Raw genomic sequence first — 9710 nt, forward strand, 5'->3', positions numbered from 1 at the left:
TGATAGAGAGATTAAATAATATAACTCTATAACAAATGTGTGAAATAAGCTCACCAGAGTGGGAAAAGGGGGCTGACCTAAGTAAATTAGGAAATACAGGGAGATCCTGAAATTCTAAGCCAAAAGGACAAATAATTTGTACATGAGGACTTAGTTGTAGTTGGTAAAATAGTTTCCCAGGGGTGTATAAATTACCACTTTTGAAAACGCTATGCACCTATTTTTGGATGATATCATTAAGTTAACAGAGCCAACTAGTTCCATGTTAGAGGCGCAAGCTACATACAAACAAGTTGGAATGGATAGACAGCTTCATGTGGTACTGGATTAGATCAAGTGCTGCCAGAAATATTAGATGGAATTCATGGTTAGTTTAATATAGATACACATGCAGACATGTTGAAATATTTATACACATGTATATTCCTCTGCTCAGTCAGCTGACAAGGCCTCAAGTCATCAGATGCCCAGGGGCAATGAATATACCCTAGTCTCCAGATCTTCATTTCTAATTCCATTTTCCATTCAAAGGAACTAGGGCATTGTGAAGAAATGGTGGATAATAGGGTTAGACAGTGAATAAACACAATCAGACTGCAGCACCTGGTAGTGCCAGAAGAAAAGAAAATGCCAACCAATGACACAATAAACAGCCACACAACACCAACCAACCATAATTATGGGCAGATTTCAAAATTATAGACAATCCAACTGAAAGAAAGTCCCAGCTGGGCGCGGTGGCTCACGCCTGTAATGCCAGCACTTTGGTAGGCCAAGGCAGACAGATCATGAAGTCAGGAGATCGAGACCATCCTGGCTAACATGGTGAAACCCTGTCTCTACCAAAAATACAAAAAACTAGCCAGGCGTGGTGGAGGGCACCTGTAGTCCCAGCTACTCGGGAGGCTGAGGCAGGAGAATGGCATGAACCCAGGGGGCAGAGGTTGCAGTGAGCAGAGATCGCACCACTGTACTCCAGTCTGGGTGACAGAGTGAGATGAGACTCCGTCTCAAAAAAAAAAAAAGAAAAGAAAAAAAAAGAAAGTCCCTTGGATAATACTGAAGCAATTTGCGTAATAAGCCAAATAAATAATTTCGAGTAAAGTGTAAAATAAGTACCCATGTTTGCCTATGGATAGAAGAATGATGGAATAATATGGAATAATTGAAGAAGAATAGGCATTTGTTCATTGTGATTAATTCCAAATAATTTTTGCAGACACTCTGTCCCTAGGAAGTTGAACATAATTCTTCACTTCTTATTTGTGTGTTGTGTACAGTGGCTTCTTTTTGAAACATACAAGATGTTGACAGGAGAAGAAAAAAAAGACAGCAATTTCACAGTGTAGAAATTTGATTGGAACTGTCTCATTCAGAAGATTAAATGAACATCAAAAATAATAAAGCATGTTATAGTCTGTACCCTTAACAGCATGTGATGAGAATGGCACTTTCCCTCTGTGGTCTTCCTCCCTGAAACTTACAATCCAGTCTAATCATGAAAGAAACACGAAAGAAATCCCAAATTAGGAATGCCAATGTCATAGCAATCACGGAAACTTGGAGAAATTGTCACGGTCAAAGTCGATTAAGGAGCATGAATTGTAAATGCAATGAGGTGTCCTGGATAGGATCCTGGAACAGAAACTTGACATTGAATGAAAACTAAATCAATCTGAATAAAGTGTGGATAGTTAATAATAGTGTAATACTGGTTGGTTCATTGTGACTAATATCCCACACTAATATAAGGGGGTTACTAAGGAACATGGTGTATGGAGTCTGTGGAAACTCCATGTATTATATTTGGAACTGCTCTGTAAATCTAAAACTATTCTTAAATTTCAAAATTTTATTTTATTTTAAGCCTTTGCCGAGTTTATAAAACAGAAAGAACATTAACAATATCATTGATGCCCCCTGAATGTATCTCCTGAATTTCATCACCTTTGTTAACAGCTGAAGGTAACTATTATTATGGATTACTTTTGTCCATCTCTAGTTTCCTTATATTCACTTTTCCTGTATGTTTTATATATATAAATACTATATTGTTCAGTCTCTTATCTTTAAACTTAAATATAAATATTGAAAACATTGAATTTAATCCATAATCCCTAGTCTAATTATGAGAAGACATCAGACAACTTCATATTGTGGGAAATTTTACAATAGAACTGACTAGTCCTTGTCAAAAGGGTCAAGGTAATAGAAAATAAGTGAAGACTCAAAAACTATTTCATATTGGAGAAGTTCAGATATGGCAGGTAGAACCTAAGATGGCACCCAATGACTCCTACCTCTAAGTATAAGTAACATTGATAAGTAACTTTGTATTCTAATTCCTTCGAATGAATGTAGTCAGAAACTGTGAGTTGCTTCAAATCAGCAGAATACTACAATGGTGATGGGACATTAGTAGGATAATTATGTTATACTAGATTGTGATTCTTGTCTTGCTAGCAAAATCCCTCCCTTGGTGTCTTTGACGGAACATTTGCCACATGGGAGAAGCCAACATGGGAGGGAACTGAATGCAGAAACAGGCCAAAGTCAGCAAAGAACGGAGGCCCTTGGTCCAAAACCCTTACCCAGAGTTTGCAATATTACGTTTAAAATGAATCCAAGATACTTTTCAAAAAACACTGTGTCACTCACAGGTAGTATGAATATCTTAGAATAACAAAATAATCTTAACTGTTTTGTTCTATTAGTGCTGTCATACATTTCACTTATACGTGAGTACACATGCACATATACGTGTATATTTATATACACATAAGATATAGACATAAGCATGCCTAATCAAATACATTGGTGCTATTATTATTTTCCAGAAACCATTATCTGAGACTAAACTAAGAATATGAAAAATGAAAGTTTTATTCCATAGGGCAACCACTAAAATAGTAAAAAAATAGTTATATAATTGATATCCTAAGAATGGAGAGAAAATAGAATTGCATACAATTCTCAATTAAAACCACAAAACACACAAAATAAGTGAAGTACAATAACGGGAAGAAAGAACAGGGGCAACAAATCAAAGAGAGTAACACATATGGTTGATATTAATCCAACTCCATTGGTTGTCAATAGTCTAAAAGCATCAATCAAAGAACTGAGAATGTCAGCGTAGATCAACAAAGTCAACCTAATTACATGATGTTAAGTAAAATCTATGAAATATAAAGACACGTATACATTTAAAGTAAATAGATGAAACAAAATAGCTTAGGCCAACACTTACTTATCAAAGGAAGAGTCGCTGCATGAATTACAGACAGAGCAGTCTTTCAAGGAAAGTCACTAAAAATAAACACAGGCATTACACAAAGATGAAGGGGTCAGTTATCCAGTACAACATAATAATCCTTAAAGCATTTAAGTGCCTAACAACAGAATGTCAAACTATGTAAGGCCAAAACTGACATAACTGTGAAGAGAAAGAGATTCATTCACTATTATAGCTGGAAACCTCAACACTCTCTCTCAGATAGTATTTGTCTGCAACTGTACAGTTACTGTCATGTACACACAAGGGTTACCTCAGCTCCAGTCATCTGAGTGCCAAGCATTTTCAGGAATGTGTGTTACTGGAGGAATCTCCTACAGGGCCTCCGCCACAGGGGCAGCAATGGTCTCAGAATATCCTGGCTCTAAGATAGTATGCGTCTCCCAAAGGACTTGTGGAGAGGGCACTACGTTGTTCCAGGTATGCATGCCACTTTTGTAAAATGGAGGCTTGAGAAATAGCTGATATAGGCCTGGAAAACAACCCTTGTATCCAGCCCTTAATAGAGAGATCTGTTCTCACTGTTACTGGCAGATGATCAGCTACGGGCAGATGTGCGGCATGGCCTTACATGCTCCCAGAACCTGTTATCCAATTGGAGAAGAGTGGTTTCAGCACACTTCCACAGCAGTGACCAGAATCTTAGAACTGCTTTCCCATGCTGAACATGCCAGAGGACCTGTCCCGTCCCTTCAGGATTTACAGTCACATCTAAACACACTGGTATCCCAGAAGGGGGAAACTAGAGCTTGTGCCTGAGCCATCAATATTTTAGCCCTTCTCAAATACTACCACTTGTTCTTTATCCTAGATCCCTTCTTTTTTTTTTTTTTTTTGAGACACCGTCTCTGGCTCTGTCGCTCTGGTTGGAGTGCAGTGGCACGACCTCAGCTCATTAAATCCTCCGCCTCCCAGGTTCAAGCAACTCTCATGCCTCAGCCACACAAGTAACTGGGATTACAGGTACGCATGACCATGCCTGGCTAATTTTTTATACTTTTAGTAGAGAAGAGGTTTCACCATGTTGGCCACACTGGTCTCAAACTCCTGGCCTCAAGTGATCTGCCCGCCACGGTCTCCCAAAGTGCTGGGATTACAGGTGTGAGCTACTGTGCTCATTTGAGGTTGCTTATTTAATAGTCAGTATAGGGGAAGCAAACATTGAAATAAACATGGGACGAAAGCCCACCAGTATCCCCAAAGACCCAGGAAGCTTTGCAACTGTTTAACTGTTTTAGGTATGCAAAACTGTTATATTTTCTCAATGACCAAGCCTGAAGTAAGGTGCTTCTTACCTGGCCAAGTGATCCATAGGAACTTTGCAGCTGGTGCCAGGCCTTGTACTTTTGTGAGTTGATGGCCCATCCTCTGGATTGAAGAAGGGTGCCAGTGTATCTCGGTGTTGCTGTAGCAATGACAAGTCAGTCCTCAGAAGTTAGAATATCATCAATATAATGCCTGCAAGTCAGGGTAAAAGGGATGCTAAAGAAGGCATTAGCTAAATCTAACACAGCATGATAAGTGTCTGTTTTGTATTAATTGCTCAGTCACTTGAGTTATATTACACACAGCAGCATGTATCTTGGAAAGATTAGTAGTGTCCACTCGTCTACTGTTGGAAGTGCCATCAGATTTTATTACTGGTCATACAGGATGGTTGAAAGGACTCTGGGCTGGCCGGCTAATATTAACTTTGGCCAGTTTCTCCACAGTGGCTGTGATTTCTTGTGTTCTATCAGAAGATGATATTGTCTCACATTAACAATACACGGTGGGGGAGGGAGGTCCACTTTCCCATTTTGCCTCCCCTCTTAATATAGCCTTTGTCATAGGTGAAATTCCCCCACAGATGTTTGTAAAGTGCATCCTAAGAAGACATCCTTACTCAAGATGTTTTCTGAAAGAGCTGAGATAAAGACAGGAGAGTAAGCAACGGGGGAACTCTAGACAAAACTAAGGAGGAGAGGAGTTTGTTTCACTCAGATTTTTAACCCTTCACAACCATCTATAGCTTCCCACTTACTAGGGTCTCTCTCTGGATTTCCATCAATTAAGACACATTCTTCACCTGCTCCCACTAAAGTTAAGGTTCTCTTAGTGCTGTTTTACACTCCAATCAATAGTGAGCTCCAAATACGACCTCTGGTCTCCCCCTATTGCTCTTACACAGAAGCAGTCTTGACCCTACCTATGATCTCCAGGCTGGAAAGAAGTCCACCCCTGAATTGCAGAGATTGGGATCCTTTTACCAAGGGTTTCTTCTTGTCTTTCTCCCTCTTCTGGTAGAGGTGGGAGGGGGCGGGTACTAAGAAGGGGTCTAAACTATTGTTCAGGAGTCACGTCTTTCAAACCCCACTAATATGCCATTGGGTTGCCCAACTGTATTCTTTGTCAATCCCAGCTGAAACCAGATCATATCCCATTTGTTTCCTAGTATCCCTAATTGCAACTTTTTTTAACGCCTTTGTTCAGTCCAGCAAACTTTGTTTCTCCCTTTTTCCATTTTCCTTTAGCAACCAGTCAGAACTAATCCCTTCCCTTTTGAGTTCCTAGGAAATCTGAAATGGCTTTCCCCGTATCTTGTTCCATAAGGGGATTATTTCACTTCCGGGGGTACTTTGGTCTCGATTTTTCAGGTTCATTCCCTTCTAGGGAGATATCATCCCCACTGGTGTCCCATAGCTGCACCATTCATGTACATAAAGCTTTCTCTTGGCAGCTGTTTAAAAGTTTTTGCTGTATCCAGTAATCCTGCCCAGGCCTGTGTGTGTTGGAATCTGGCTTTCCACTGCATGAACAGTTTCACTCTCAAATGGGGAGGATAATGATTTCCTCCTCTGAGTTAACCTCTATGTCATCATCTGACTCACTGGTTGGTTCCCAAGAATTGCAGGTATTTGCATCCCCAGCCTGGCTTGGCAAGGACAGTCCACACATTCCGCTGGCCCAGCTTTCTCTCTGCCAGCCACACAAAGTGGCAAGGTACGATTTCCAACTGTTCCTCTTGAGTTTCAAGTTTATCCAAAAAACCCAGACATTAACACAGACATGGAAGTTCTCACATCCCTTTCTCACTGTGATTCTTTTCCCAGCTTCCCTACACTTGCCTCAGCTGCTACTTGTGCTTTTGTGACCATGCACATAGAAAATAACAGCAGCAAACTCACTGCTGTCACTGCTTGGCAATCTTTCTCACCACAGTGAGTCATACTTTTCAGTAGCATTTTACTAACAAGTTTTCTAGACCCTCTGTCACTTTTGAGGCACCCTCAAAAGTGGTCCACAGACACGTAGCATAAGGGCAACACCACCCACATGGATAAGGAGGGCCACTCGTAAAACTTCCTCCACAGATGCCTCTGTCCCCTTGTCCCTACCCTTGTCCATACTTTGGTTTCCTGGCTGGCCATTTGCTCCATTACAGGGCCATATACACGAAGCAACTCTCAAATGCCAAAGGATCTGAAAAATTAAAGGAGGCAGAAAATCCATTTTGTCAGTACTGGTTAATTTATGGATGCAACGTACACACAGGAGCATAACCTTGGATGGCTGCAGGTAGGCAGTTGTTCACACTGTTACTCTCCAGACCCTGGGTTAATACTCCACAGGGAAAGGGTATACATGCCTCAGCAAGGCAATTAAAAGCAACTCTCCAGAATGGACAAGGAGGCTACATGCATCACAGCCTATAATTTTTGTTGACATGATTTAACACTAAGGACAGCAAATAAATGAGAGATCAGAAGGCATTCATGGAACCTGGGTAAATCAGAAGTAACATGGTGGATTAGCATCCAAAATGGGTCATTTTGTCTCCACAGGTTCTATGACCTGCTGTTTTTTTGAACTACAGCTGGGAATATTAATGTAAGTGCAAGACATGCACGGTTTTATCCTTCCCTGTCTTCGGTAGCACAGTGATGAAGCGAACAGTCTCTGGAGGGAAATTTCTAGTGTGAAATGAATGCTCCAAAAAATAAGAAAATGTAATCTTTGAACACAGATAGAAGAATCAATAGGCCAGGCATGGTGGCTCACGCCTGTAATCTCAGCACTTTGGGAGGTCAAGGTGGATGGATCATGAGGTCAGGAGTTTGAGATCAGCCTGACCAACATGGTGAAACCCCATCTCTACTAAAAATAAAAAAAATTAGCTGGGTGTGGTGACATGTGCCTGTAATTCCTTCCACTTACGAGGCTGAGGCAGGAGAATTGCTTGAACCCAGGAGGCAGAGGCTGCAGTGAACTAAGATCATAACATTGCACTCCAGCCTGGGCAACAAAGTGAGACTCCGTCTCAAAATAAAATACAATAAAATAAAATAAAGAACAATCAATAAAAATAAAAAAGAGGTGAAAATCTGATAGATGCCTATATAAACAAATAATCCAAAAGAAAAATAGTGGAAAAAAATGAATTTTCAATAAATATTTCAGGATACTGAATATCCATCTGGAGAAATAAAATTTAACTTTTAAACTCATGCATGAAATCAATTTCAGGTGGATTATAGACCTCCGGAGAAAAAAGATTTCAATGGAGTATTTAGAATTTAATATAGGAAAATAATTTCATTACAATAGGGTAGGTGAGGAATTCTTAAAAAGCACACAGAAAGTGTTTACTCTAAGAGAGAAATGCTATTGTAACACAGTTGATGTGAGTAGGCACACTGGGTCAAGCTCAAGGTTGTTCTAAGTCTCTTCCTGTAGGGCTTTATAAAGCTCAGATTCAGAGCTAGAACTTTCAGAAGCTCACAGGAGTGTCTACCTCCTGAGATGCTGTGACAAGTTAATGCACTCATACACGAAATGTGTAGACTAATAGCAGGTTTGAAAGGAAAATAAAATCTCAGGACACTAAATCACTATGCCCAATGGGAAAGTTAGGCTTGGGAACCCTGTCACACTAAAACTGATTTTCTCTTTTCCCCAAATAGATAACTGTAATTATACACAGTTACTTTATCTTATGCAAAATGTAGCAAATATGAGATGAATGCACAATCAACTTTATCCCCCACTCCATTTTCATATGTAAAATGTGGTTTCAGTGAGTGCTAATCAAAGCCTCACAAGAATGCAAACACTTGCCTCAGGGCCTACCCCTCTTTTCTTCTTTTACCCTCCTTCCCTTACTGCTCACTTTTTCCTCTTTAAATGCTGAAGTCATCAAAACTCTCTTTGGAAAAAGCACAGACCACATATCCTGCTGTAACTTGTGTTTCTTTTTCTCATGCACACCCTCAAAGTTGGCAAGATCTAGCTCTCACTTTATTGAGACCCGCCTCAGTCAGTTTTTGGTTTACATTGTGGAAACCACAGTGAGTTCTGTGCAGAGTCTGGCCCTTTGGCCTGCAGCAACTCTCCGAGCAGGGCCCTGGTACAGCCAGCTGGAAGCTTCGCATTGTTCTGACTGACTGGATGATTTGCTGAGGTCTGGGAGCCTCCCTCTACAGAGATCCCTATCTCCCAAACTTTTTGTTTGAGGTCCGAGGTATGTTCTCTTGTAGAACTCCCTTTCTGGGAGTTTGCTGCTTCTGAGGAGGCAGAGAGCAGTCTTCAACTTGGGCCAGCATCTACAAGTAAGGAGCTGGCTTGGGGTTTTTTAATTGGATTTGGTAGCTTTAAGTCTAGGTTTCTTGTTAGTTATAAATTCTTATGATCAAAGATCTCAACTTACGTAAATTGTGCAATCACTTTTTCTTCCTGTTTTGGTAAAAATCACTGTCTCCTCCACAAAATTTTGATTGGAGATACATAAAAAAGATTTTAGAGATCTCATATTCTTAATAATTGATTAGAATATCAAATTTTACAAATGACTGACAAAAGCGTCATGACTATCCTTGAGAATTCTGGCTCTGTACATTAAAATCTCTTAGCATTGCTTAAAATTCATAAGACATACCCTTGATTAAAGTGCATGGTCAAATATTTTACTTTCTTTGGGTTCAATGTATATAAATGTGTTAGTGTGTGTTCCAAAATTGCACACCAAACCTGTGACACAAAATTTACCCGTATTACAAACCTGCAAATGTACCCCTGAACCTAAAATAAAATAATCGGTAAAATAAAATAGAAATGTCTTCAGAATTTAATTCAGATATTTGGTCTGAAGTGCTCTGTGATATTTTAAATAATTGTTTGACTTGTCTTTCTTATAGCCATAGTAAGGTCAGGGGACATATAGTGTTCTCCTCAGCCCAGCTGTGCCCTCTGACTACACTGGGAAGGGTCAGACATTATTGGCAGCTCTGTCTTTTGTTCCTGGCTCTGCACCTGATACATAAGTAAAATTTCTTTTTTTTTTTTTGTTGAGACAGAGTCTTGCTCTGTTGCCCAGGCTGGAGTGCAGTGGCCGGATCTCAGCTCACTGCAAGCTCCGCCTCCCGGGTTCACGCCATTC

The sequence above is a fragment of the Colobus angolensis genome, unplaced genomic scaffold (assembly GCF_000951035.1).
Source record: "Colobus angolensis palliatus isolate OR3802 unplaced genomic scaffold, Cang.pa_1.0 Scaffold467, whole genome shotgun sequence".
Taxonomy (NCBI): Eukaryota; Metazoa; Chordata; class Mammalia; order Primates; family Cercopithecidae; genus Colobus; species Colobus angolensis.